Raw genomic sequence first — 12,548 nt, 5'->3', positions numbered from 1 at the left:
AAAGTATCAATCATGGTGTGATTTTGTACTTTTCTAGCAGAGACTGTGTCTCTAAGTTAGAATGTCAGTAGGAACAACTGGTAAACACTTCTACAACCATCAACAGCTTCTGGACATTGGAAAACACCACAAAACACAACCAGATGGAAACACACTGGGGAAATTACACTGCATTAGCATTTGAAGGACTCCTTGCGGCCATGTCGCAGCATCACCTAAGTTTCGTGCCCACTCAGAAGTTTGGTGAACGTGGTGCACAAGAAAACGGAAGCGTAGCAAGAGATCCGGAATATATACTTGGCTCAAGGCTCACCAGAGCTGGCCAGCACCCTCATGTCTTCTCCTTTCCAATGTGCGCTCCATAGACAATAACCTGGACTGTTTAAGACTGCTTCTAACCTCCCTGAAAGAGATAAGACACTGCTATACTCTCATCTTCACTGAGACATGGCTACACGAAGGCTAGCCACCTTCTGTGCCAACAGAAACACTTCCTGTGAGATTATTCTTCATGAAGAAAATAGGAAGTGGTCTCAGGCCATGCACCGACTACCGTGGCCTAAACCAGATCACAGTGAAATACCCATATCCCTTGCCTCTAGTGCCATTAGCCTTGGAACAACTTTGTCCAGCCAAGATATTTACCAAGTTGGACCTTCATAGCACCTCCAACCTTTTACGCATACATGAGGATACCAAGTGGAAAACAGCATTTAGCACCACATTTGGCCACTATGAATACTGTGTCTGGGCTATCTTGCACGCCAAGTGTGTTCCAGTGCCTTATCAACAATGTACTGAAGGACATACTTGGCAAGCTCATCATTGCTGATATTCATCGTTGTGGGTCGTGTTCGGGGGCCCCAGTTGATGTCATGACTCTGGGTCAGATTTATGGACAAACTGGGGGTTTCAGTGAGTTTAACTTCAGGCTATCACCCTCAATGAAATGGCCAGGGGGAAAGAGCCAACCAGGAGATCGGATGCTTCTTCAGGGTATTCTGCTCAGAAAATCAGAAGGACTAGGCTCAGTTCCTGCCTTGGGCCGCATACGCCGAGAACTCACTCAGACACTCTGCCATCCAACTTATGCCATTCCAATGAGTACTGGGCTATGAACCTCCCCTCTTTCCAAGGGATGACTCTCCCACTGACATACCCACAGTCAACAAACAGTATAAGCTCAGTGAACAGATGTGGGAAAGTGTCCACCAGTGCCTAGAGCAAGTGATGCAAAGATGTAAGCACTTCACTGACCATCATAGAAGAGAAACCCCCTAATCTAACCCAGGTGACAGTGTGGCTGCCCACCAAAGATATCAGTGATTCCAAACCTGTAAGAAGCTCAGTGCCAAGTTCATCGGTCCCTTCAAAATATCACAAAGGGTCAATGACATAACCTACAAGCTCAACCTTCCCCAACACAGCTGCCTCTCACCAACATTTCACGTATCATGTCTGAAACCTGCCATCCCTTGTCCCCTAGCCACTAATCCACCCCCCACTTCACCTGCTGCACCTCTCACCCTGGATGGGCAACCAACCTACATAGTCCGCAATATCCTCAACTCTTGCCACAAAGTGGGTACATTAAAATACCTAGTGGAATGGGAGTGCTACGGCCCCAAGGAATGCAGTTGGGTCCCAGCTAAAGACATCTTAGACCCCTTGCTCTGTCACAACTTCCATGCCAATCACCCGACAAGCTAGCTCTTCTCCTCTGTGGTAGACCACGAAAAAGAATCGCTCCCAGAATGAGCTCCTCCTGGGGGGTGGGGGTGAGGGGTGTTTCTGTCATGCCTGCACCTGCTTACACTCACGACTCCACTTCCTAGAGGCCTTCAAACATGGCTGACATGCACCACGCTCAGTCTCTGGAATACTGATCATCAAGCACACCTGTTCCATATCACTGCCTCTTTATCTTGTAGCATATAAGGACTCTCTTAACACACACACACACAGTGTGAAATATACCCTCAGTACCTAGTGTCTGTTCATACCAAGCCATTTATTTACATGGATGTTCTAGTTTTTCAGCTATTTTGGATTTTTGCCTTGTCTTTGCCTCGCCTGACTCTCGACTGCTTTTGACACTGTTTTTGCCTGACGATTTGGATTTGTTCACCAGCTTGTTTTAATAAATCCTCTGCCACATTTGCATCTGACTGTCGCCTGTATTCCTGAAAGCTTTTTTGCACAATTAAATATGCATGACTAGCTCACAACAAAACCATCATGCAAAGCCAAAATTTGAGGTTTTTCCTTGTTTTCCATTGATATGAATCTCCATTGCTGCAACACAAGCTTGACCATTCAAGAAAGTTGGAGCTCTTTGTTGTTTTCCATCGATACAAATCTCGACTCTGAAAAACGCACTGCTTCCAGCTGCAATACAAAGATTCACCATTCAAGAAACCTTGAGTTCTTCATTTAATGAAAGCCTTGCTGACCTGTTCTATGAATCTCCATTCTGCAAATGCACTGCTTCCATCTGCAACCACCACGATTCATTTTTCAAGAAACTTTAGGCACAAGACCCATTGGATGCCTAAAACCTCAAGAATACTTTAAATGTTCCAGCTGCTCCAATAATTTCGAATGCTTCCACCACAAGCTCGTCTTCAAAGCAGCATGAGAACTTTCATAGCAAATGCACAAGTAACAAACTTCCATGGAATCATTTTGATAACCTAGGTGCTTTCTGTTGTTTTCTTTATAAGTGCTTCTGCATAGGTTGTTCAATCCATTTAAATCTACTGCCACTTTGCTGCATTGGGTCTCATTGGGTCAAAGACAGTAATCAATTCTCAGGTTAATACTGAGGTTTGATTTCACAAGCCGTTCATTCATCTCATAGTATTTGTGTTTGGTAGTGTTTGTGTCTTAGTTTTGTCATAGTTTTTGAATAAATGTTGTGTATGTTATAAAGATTTGTTTCTCAGTGTTTGTTTTTTCTCATGATTTCAGTCCATGGATTGCTTCCTTTTCATTACCTAAATGTGGCAGCGGGGGCGTGGCCAAATAGCAGTTTGTGAATGGAGGGAGGGGTCGGGAAAGGTAAGTGACTAAGTCATTACACCTGCTGTCGATTAATGTGTATGGGGGGGATGTTTGTTGCGGGGATGGAGCATAAAAGGAGGGGGAGAGCAGAGAAGAGGGACTCTCTCCCGACCAGAATGCATGTGTGTATGAGAGAGAGTAAGCTGAAAAGATACGTATATACACACAAAAAAATAAATAAAAGTTTGTAAGAACTTCAGTTCCCACCTGCTGTGCTTCTGTACTCCACCCCCATCAGGGATTCACGACAGTGGTGCTGAAACCTGGGAACGAGTACAGAAGGGAACCACCCCATGGAGTCCTCCCCAGTTATGGAGCTCATCCATGCCCTCGCTGCTGCCCAGCAGAACCAGCATCATGTGCTGACTGCCCTCTGGAAGGGCCAGGAACAATGCTTTGAAGCCTTGATGCTGGTCCAGCGGGAAGATTGTCAGGCATTCTGGCATCTGCTGGTGTCGGCAGGGGTGTCCACCATTACCACCAGGGACTCCCCTCATGTCACCCTCACAAAGATGGGCCCGCATGATGAGCCCGAAGCCTTCATCGCTCTCTTCGAGCAAGTGGCCCAAGCATGGGGGTGGCCAATTGAGCAGTGCCCAGCTCGCCTCCTCCCACTCCTGACTGGAGGAGGTAGGCCAACCATTCACATTTGGCCAACAAATCCGGGATGCCTGCAGGCTGTGGCAGAGGGTGGAAGACTGTGATGCCAACCAGACCATCGACCTGGTGGCGCTGGAACAGTTCATCTCTTGGCTTCCGGAAGGAATGGCAGAATGGGTCCAGTGCCACCGCCCGGTGTCGCTCCAGCGAGCCATCGAGTTGGCGGAGGACCATCTGGCAGTGGTTCCGATGACAGGCGGATGAGGCAAAGGCACCTCTCCTTGTTTCTCTTCTTTCCCTCTCTCTCTCTCTCCATCTCACCCCATTCCCCCACTGCGGAGGCGGGGGCCAACTCCTCCTCAGCTGACCCATCGCACCCGTGGTGTCCTCCCTTCTCCCTCTTCCGTGTCTGTCTTTCCCCCCTCGGGTGAGTGATGCCCTTAACACCGGTGCAGAGGGAAAGCCTGGGCCGGTATGCTGGCGCGGTGGGGAGCCAGAGCATCTCCAGAATTAGGGCTCCACAAGGGAGGTGGAGGCCGTGATCTGGATCCCCGATGTGCCAGAGACTGCCCCCGATTGGGCTGGAACATATCGCATACTGGTAAGTGTTCAAGGGAATACATATCACGCTTTGGTGGATTCTGGTTGTAATCAGACCTCAATTCACCAACGTCTGGTGCAAGGTGAGGCATTGGGGAGAGCACAAGCAGTGAAAGTGTTTTGTGTGTGTGTGTGTGTGTGTGTGTGTGTGTGTGTGTGTGTGTGTGTGTGCATGGGGATGTTCACAATTATCCCTTAGTGTCTGTTTGTATTCTATTCCAGGGCCAAATGCATAGAGTAAAGGTGGCGGTTAATCCTCGTCTCACCCACTCGTTGATTTTGGGTACTGATTGGCCAGGGTTTAAAAAGCTGATGGAATATTAAACACGTAGTGTGTCCTGCACTAGTAGGTCATGGGAAGATCCTGGTGTGGCATTGACTGGAGAAACTGTCACAGAGCCGTCTACATCAGCACCGCATCAGAGTGAGGAGCAACCTGCTCCTCCTCCCTCTCTCAGGGATTCCCTTGAGGATTTCCCGTTAGAACAATCATGAGACGAGACTCTGCGGCATGCGTTTGACCAAGTGAGAGTAATCGATGGTCAAACTCTTCAGACAAGCGTGGCACTGGCCTTCTCTTGTTTTGCTATTATTAAAGATAGATTGTGCCGAGTGACACAGGACACTCAAACTGGTGAACGAATAACCCAATTATTAATCCCAAAGAGCTGTAGGGAACTCGTATTCCATGCGGCTCACTTTAATCCCATGGCTGGACACTTGGGGCAAGATAAAACACTAGCCCGAATAATGGCCTGGTTCTATTGGCCAAGGATTCGTGGGGATGTCCGTCGGTTGTGTGCGGCATGCTGTGAATGCCAATTAGTAAATCCCGCGGCCACTCCAAAAGCACCTTTGCGCCCTCTACCTCTAATCGAGACCCTGTTTGAGCGAATTGGGATGGATCTCATTGGGCCATTAGATTGGTCGGCACGAGGATATCGCTTTATTTTAGTTCTGGTGGACTATGCAACGCAATATCTGGAAGCAGTGCCTCTCCGCAATATCTCAGCATGCAGTATTGCTGAAGCGCACTTCCGCATTATCTCCCGGGTTGGGATACTGAAAGAAATACTGACAGACCAAGGCACTTCATTTGTGCCATACATGCTGCGCGAACTGTATGGGTTACTAGGGATTAAGTCTATCCGCACCAGTGTCTATCACCCACGAACGGACGGCTTAGTGGAGCGTTTTAACCAAACCCTCAAAAACCTAATCCGGAAATTCGTAAGTGAAGATGCACGTACTGTAATTGGGATAAGTGGCTCGAGCCCCTGTTATTCGCAGTACGAGAGGTCCTGCAAGCCTCCATGGGGTTTTCTCCATTTGAATTATTATATGGGCGTAAGCGCGTGGCATTTTTGACGTGATACAAGAAAATTGGGAGGAGGGACCTTCGCCTAGAAAAAATGAAATTCAGTACACTCTTGACTTGCATGCAAAACTCCACACCCTCACGCACTTAACCCAGGAGAATTTGCGGCAGGCACAAGAACGTCAAAGCCGGCTGTATGACAGGGGCATGCGCCTTAGAGAATTCACACCGGGAGACAAAGTGCTCGCATTATTGCCCACTTCGAGCTCCAAATTAATCGCCAAGTGGCAAGGGCCCTTCGAGGTCACACGGCGAGTTGGGGACGTCAACTATGAGGTGAGGCGAATGGATAGGGCATCTACCACCTCAACCTTTTAAAATGCTGGAATGAGGGAGTCCCTGTGGCTTTGGTGTCGGTAGTCCCAGAGAAGGCGGAGCTGGGGCCGGAGGTAAAAAAGGACATCTCAAACCACTCCGGCCCTTGTGGAGACCACTTCTCACCGGTCCAACTCACGGAGGTGGCCAAGTTGCAAAAGGAATTTTCCAACGTGTTCTCACCCCTTCTGGGTCATACCCACCTCATAGAACACCACATCAAAACGCCCCCGGGGGTGGTAGTGCGTAGCCGCTCTTACCGCTTGCCTGAACACAAGAAAAAGGTGGTTTGGGACGAACTCAAGGCCATGCTCGAAATAGGCATAATCGAGGAGTCCCACAGTGACTGGAGCAGCCCAGTGGTCCTGGTTCCCAAGACAGACAGGTCGGTTCGGTTCTGTGTGGACTATAGAAAGGTCAACGCGGTGTCTAAATTTGATGCATACTCAATGCCTCGCATTGATGAGTTGCTTGATCGGTTAGGTGCTGCTCACTTTTATTCGACACTGGATCTAACAAAGGGATATTGGCAGATCCCCTTGACTCCTCTATTCCGAGAGAAAACAGCCTTTTCCACACCGTTTGGATTACACTAATTTGTCACACTCCCTTTTGGGTTATTTGGGGCACCTGCTACATTCCAGTGGCTTATGGACAAGGTCCTCCGCCCTCACGCTGCCTACGCGGCCGCATATCTAGATGATTATTATAATCTACAGCCATGATTGGCCATGGCACTTGGAACACCTGAGGGCCGTTCTAAAGTTGCTGAGGCTTGTGGGCCTCACAGCTAACTCGAAAAAGTGTGTAATTGGGCGGGTGGAAGTACGGTATCTGGGGTTCCACTTGGGTCATAGGCAGGTGCGTCCCCAAATTAACAAGACGGCAGCGATTGCGGCCTGCCTGAGGCCCAAGACCAAAAAGGAGGTGCACGGGGGCTGGCTGGCTGGCTATTATCGTAGGTTTATACCTAATTATTCTGATGTCACCAGCCCATTAACCGACCTCACTAAAAAGGGGGCTCCAGACCCGGTCCAGTGGACGGAGCAGTGCCAACAGGCTTTCTCTGAGGTGAAAGCTGCACTGTGTGGGGGGCCACTTTTGCACTCCCCTGACTTCTCTCTCCTCTTTATTTTGCAGACTGATGCATCGGACAGAGGGCTGGGGGCCGTTCTGTCCCAGAAGGTGGAGGGTGAGAGGCGCCCTGTGCTGTACATCAGCTATAAACTCTCAATGCATGAAAGTAAGTTCAGCACGATAGAGAAGGAGTGTCTGGCTATCAAGTGGGCGGTCCTCACCCTCCGATACTACCTGCTGGGGCGCCCTTTCACTCTGTTCGGACCATGCGGTCCTCCAGTGGCTCCACCGCTTGAAGGATGCCAATGCATGGATCACTCGTTGGTATCTCACCCAATGGGGGGGAGGAGTCAGCTTCAGGCCGGACGGCTCCCTGGTTGGGGGTATGTGGCAGCAGGAGTGTGGCCAAACAGCAGCTTGTGAATGGAGGGCGGGGTTGGGGAAGGTAAGTGGCTAAATCATTACACCTGCTGTCGATTAATGTGTATGGGTGTGTGTGTTTGTTGCAGGGACGGAGCATAAAAGGAGCAGGAGAGCAGAGAAGATGGACATTCTCCCGACCAGAGTGTGTGTGTGTGTGTGTAAGAGAGTAAGCTGAAAAGCTATATTATATACAAAATGAAAGTTTGTAAGCACTTCAGTTCCTGCCGTGCTTCTGTACTCCACCCCGTCAGGGATTCATGACACTAAACTTTTAACTAGATTAATCTTTCCCCTAAGTTACAATGGAACTCTTTTTGGCTACGGTCTTATTACAGACAGCTATATATGACTGTATGGCAGCAGGGGTGTGATCGAGCGTCGGCTGTGAACGTCGAGGAGGCAGATTGAGCCAGCAGGTAAACACATGATGAGGTTCACCTGTGTCAAATTACCGGCTGTCTATTAGCCTGTGTCTCTGTGTGTCTTTCAGACAGCCAGGAATGAGAGAGAGAGCTGTGTCACCCCACATGCGTGTTTGTTTGTGTGTTAGTTGTCACTGAAAAGTGAAAAATAAAAAGAACACACCTGTTCTGAAGCCTGGTTCCAGTTTCTCTGTTTCCTACAAGTTAGAGAACTATTACACTGGTGCCAAAACCCAGGACTGAGGAACAAATGTGGCCATGGAGTCTGAACCAGTCAGAGAGCTCGCCAACGACCTCCAGCACCAATAGCATGCCCTCGTTGCACTGTCAGTAGACCAGGGGCAGCGCTTCCAGGCTCTGCTTGAAGCCCAAGCAGAAGACCGGCAGGTGATCTGGAGCTGGATCCAGTCCACAGATGGTCCAGCGGTCATCCCTGCGGCCAGCGTCCCTATCCAGTTGGTCAAGATGGGGCCGCAGGACGACCCTGACGCCTTCCTTGAGCTGTTCGAGCATGTCACGGAGGTGAGGTCATGGCCAACCTCTCAGTGGGCAGTTTGCCTAATGTTGCTCCTGTTAGGGGAAGCCCAGCTTGTGACTCGGCAGCTCCCAGCCACCAACATGCTGGAGTACCCCTACCTGAAGTGAGCCACCCTACAGTGGGTCGACTGTGGCTCAGAAGAGCAGCACCAGTGCTTCCGCTCGCAGGCATATGGTGAAGTGGGTCAGCTGTTTGCGTTCGCACGACATCTCCATGATGCCTGCTGACAGTGGCTGCTGGCTGGTGAGTGCGACATTGAGTCCATCATTGAGTGAGTGACACTGGAGCAGTTTGTCGCCCAGCTGCTGAGCAAGATGTCAACATGGATCTGGTGTCACTGAACGACATCGCTGGAGGAGGCGGTCCGGTTGGCCGAGGACCATCTCATGGCATTTCCAGGAGCAGGCACTGTTACAACTTCTCCTCTCTCTCTCGCTTTCTCTTTCTCCCCTTCCCCTATCACAGCCCCATGGGAATGGGGGCCAATTCCCCCGAAACCCGTTCCCCGCACTCGTGTCTATCCTCATGTTTCTGTTCTCCCATCTCCTTCTGTGTCTGTGCCGCCATTAACCCCCTCTCTCCACAGGTGAACTCATCCATGCCCAGGCAGGCCTGTAGGTGCAGAGGGAAGGTGGGGAATCAACGCTCCCTTGAGGAGGCGGGGCTACTGATTCGCATCTCCGATGCACCACAGGCTTACCATGATTGAGCAGGAGCAAACAGGATAGTTGTGAGTATTCAAGGGGGTACACATCAGGCTTTGGTGGGTTCAGGTTGTAATCAGACCTCCATGCATCAAAGCCTGATTCAGTGTGTGGCACTAGGAAATGCACGTTTGGTGAAGGTTAAGCATGTGCACGGTGATATACACAAATATCCACTAATGCCAGTCACTATTCATTTCCAGAGGGAAAAGCATAGTATGGAGGCGGCGGTTAGTCCAAGCGTCACCCATCCTCTGATCCTGGGAACCAATTGAGTCTCTGAGACATGCTTTTGACCAAGTGAAAGTAATTGATGGCCATATCCTTCAGCTTAACATTGTGCCTTCCTTCCCTTACTTTTGTATTATTAAGGAAAGGCTATATCAAGTGACACAGGACATTCAAAAGAAGGAAAAGATGACACAGTTGTTGGTCACAAAAAGCCATAGGGAACTTTTATTCCATGTGGCTCATCATAATCCTATGGCTGGGTATTTGGGGCAGGATAAAACACTAAATCATCTCATGGCCCATTTCTATTGGCCAGGGATTCGCGCTGATGTCCGCAGGTGGTGTGCAGCATGTCGCGAATGTCAGCTGGTAAATCCAGTAGCCACACCAAAAGTGCCATTGCACCCATTGCCATCGATAGAGATCCCCTTCAAAAGAATTGGCATGGATCTCATCCAGCCATTAGATTGACCTGCACGTGGGTATTGCTTTGTGTTAGTCACAGTAGATTATGCAATGTGATATCCAGAAGCAGTGCCTCTTTGCAATATCTCAGCATGTAGTTTTGCGGAGGCACTCCTCCACGTTATCTCCCGAGTCAGGATTCCAAAAGAAATCCTGACTGATCAAGGCACTACTTTTATGTCATGCACACTGTGTGAATTGTACTAATTATTGGGGATTAAATTGATTCGTACTAGTGTTCATCACCCACAAATGGACGGGCTGGTCGAACGATTTAACCAAACACTTAAAGACATGATTTGTAAGTTCATTCATGGGGATGCTAAAAACTGGGACAAGTGGCTCGACCTTCTGTTTGCAGTGCATGAGGTCCCACAAGCCTCCACCTGCTTTTCCCTGTTTTAATTGCTATATGAGCGCAAGCCCTGTGGTGTCTCAGACATCATTAGAGAAAATTGGAGGGGTCTTCTCAAAGCAAAAATGAAATTCAATACATTCTTGAACTGAGAACAAAACTCCTTGCACTGAGTCACATAACCCAGGAAAATTTGCTGTAGCAAAGAATGCCAAGCTTGCCTGTACAACAGAGGGGCATGGCTAAGGGAATTTGCACTGGGAGATAAAGTCCTCATTTTACTGACCACCTCAAGTTCAGAATTGCTTGCCAAGTGGCAAAGGCCCTTTGAGGTCACATGGCAAATTAGGGAGGTCGACTATGAGGTCAAACAGCCAGATAGGGATGACACATGTCAAATTTACCACCTCAATCTCCTGAAACCGTGGAGAGAGGAGGTTCCTGTGGCTCTGGTGATGGTAGTTCTGAAGAGGGCGGAGCTGGGACTGGATGTAAGTTTAAAAAGTGTGGCCCAATTCACCCCGGTCCCTGTGGAGACCACCTCTCACCATCCCCAAGAGTGAGGTTATTAGGCTGCAGAAGGAATTCTCAGATGGAGTTCTTGCCCCTCCCTGGTCGGACTGACCTCATAGAACACCACATTGAGACTCCCCCAGGGGTGGTGGTGGTGCGCAGCTGCCCGTATCGGCTCCCTGAACACAAGAAAAATGTGATTCAGGACGAACTCCAGGCTATACTTAAGATTGGAGTAATCGAGGAGCCGCACAGCGACTGGAGCAGCCCAGTGGGCTTGGTTCTAAAGACCGATGGGTTGGTCCGGTTCTGTGTGGACTATAGAAAAGTCAAAGCAGTGTCTAAATTTGATGCATATCCAATGCCTTGCATTGATGAACTGCTCTATCGGTTAAGTGTTGCTTGCTGCCAATATCCCTTTGTTAAATCCAGTGTTTCAACACTGGATTTAACAAAGGGATATTGGCAGATCCCCTTGACTCCATTATCCCACAAGAAAACCACCTTTTCCAGTCCATTTGGCTTACATCAATTTGTCACCCTTCCTTTTGGGTTGTTTGGGGCTCCAGCGACATTTCAACGTCTCATGGCCCGAATTCTCCATCCCCACAATACGTATGCGGCGGCCTACTTAGATGATATAATCATTTATAGTAATGATTGGGAGCAGCATTTATGGCATCTTAGGGCAGTCCTGAGGTCATTGAGGCATGCTGGGCTCACAGCAAACCTGAAAAAAGTGTGCAATTGGGCAGGTGGAAGTACGGTATCTGGGCTTCACTTGCAGTGATTGCGGCCTGCCTGAGACCTATGACCGAAAAGGGGGTGAGGCAGTTCCTGGGGCTGGCTGGTTATTATAGGTGGTTTGTGCCTAACTTTTCGGATGTTGTTAGCTCACTGACTAACCTCACTAAAAAGAGGGCACCAGATCTGGTCCAGTGGATGGACCCACGTGAAAGGGCTTTTGCTCAAGTAAAGGTGGTTTTGTGTGGGGGCCCACTGTTGCGTTCTCCTGACTTTTCTCTCCCTTTTGTTTTATGGACTGATGCGTTGGACAATGGGCTGGGGGCCATTTTGTCCCAGGTGGCAGAGGGGGAGGAGCATCTGGTGCTGTACATCAGCTTTAAGCTCGCCATGTGAGAGTCAAAGTACAACCCTGATTCCAAAAAAGTTGGGACAAAGTACAAATTGTAAATAAAAACGGAATGCAATGATGTGGAAGTTTCAAAATTCCATATTTTATTCAGAATAGAACAGATGACATATCAAATGTTTAAACTGAGAAAATGTATCATTTAAAGAGAAAAATTAGGTGATTTTAAATTTCATGACAACAACACATCTCAAAAAAGTTGGGACAAGGCCATGTTTACCACTGTGAGACATCCCCTTTTCTCTTTACAACAGTCTGTAAACGTCTGGGGACTGAGGAGACAAGTTGCTCAAGTTTAGGGATAGGAATGTTAACCCATTCTTGTCTAATGTAGGATTCTAGTTGCTAAACTGTCTTAGGTCTTTTTTGTCGTATCTTACGTTTTATGATGCGCCAAATGTTTTCTATGGGTGAAAGATCTAAATTGCAGGCTGGCCAGTTCAGTACCCGGACCCTCCTTCTACGCAGCCATGATGCTGTAATTGATGCAGTATGTGGTTTGGCATTGTCATGTTGGAAAATGCAAGGTCTTCCCTGAAAGAGACGTCATCTGGATGGGAGCATATGTTGCTCTAGAACCTGGATATACCTTTCAGCATTGATGGTGTCTTTCCAGATGTGTAAGCTGCCCATGCCACACGCACTAATGCAACCTCATACCATCAGAGATGCAGGCTTCTGAACTGAGTGCTGATAACAACTTGGGTCGTC

Source organism: Neoarius graeffei, chromosome 14 (assembly GCF_027579695.1).
Source record: "Neoarius graeffei isolate fNeoGra1 chromosome 14, fNeoGra1.pri, whole genome shotgun sequence".
Classification (NCBI taxonomy): Eukaryota; Metazoa; Chordata; class Actinopteri; order Siluriformes; family Ariidae; genus Neoarius; species Neoarius graeffei.
This window is presented reverse-complemented; position numbering follows the sequence as displayed.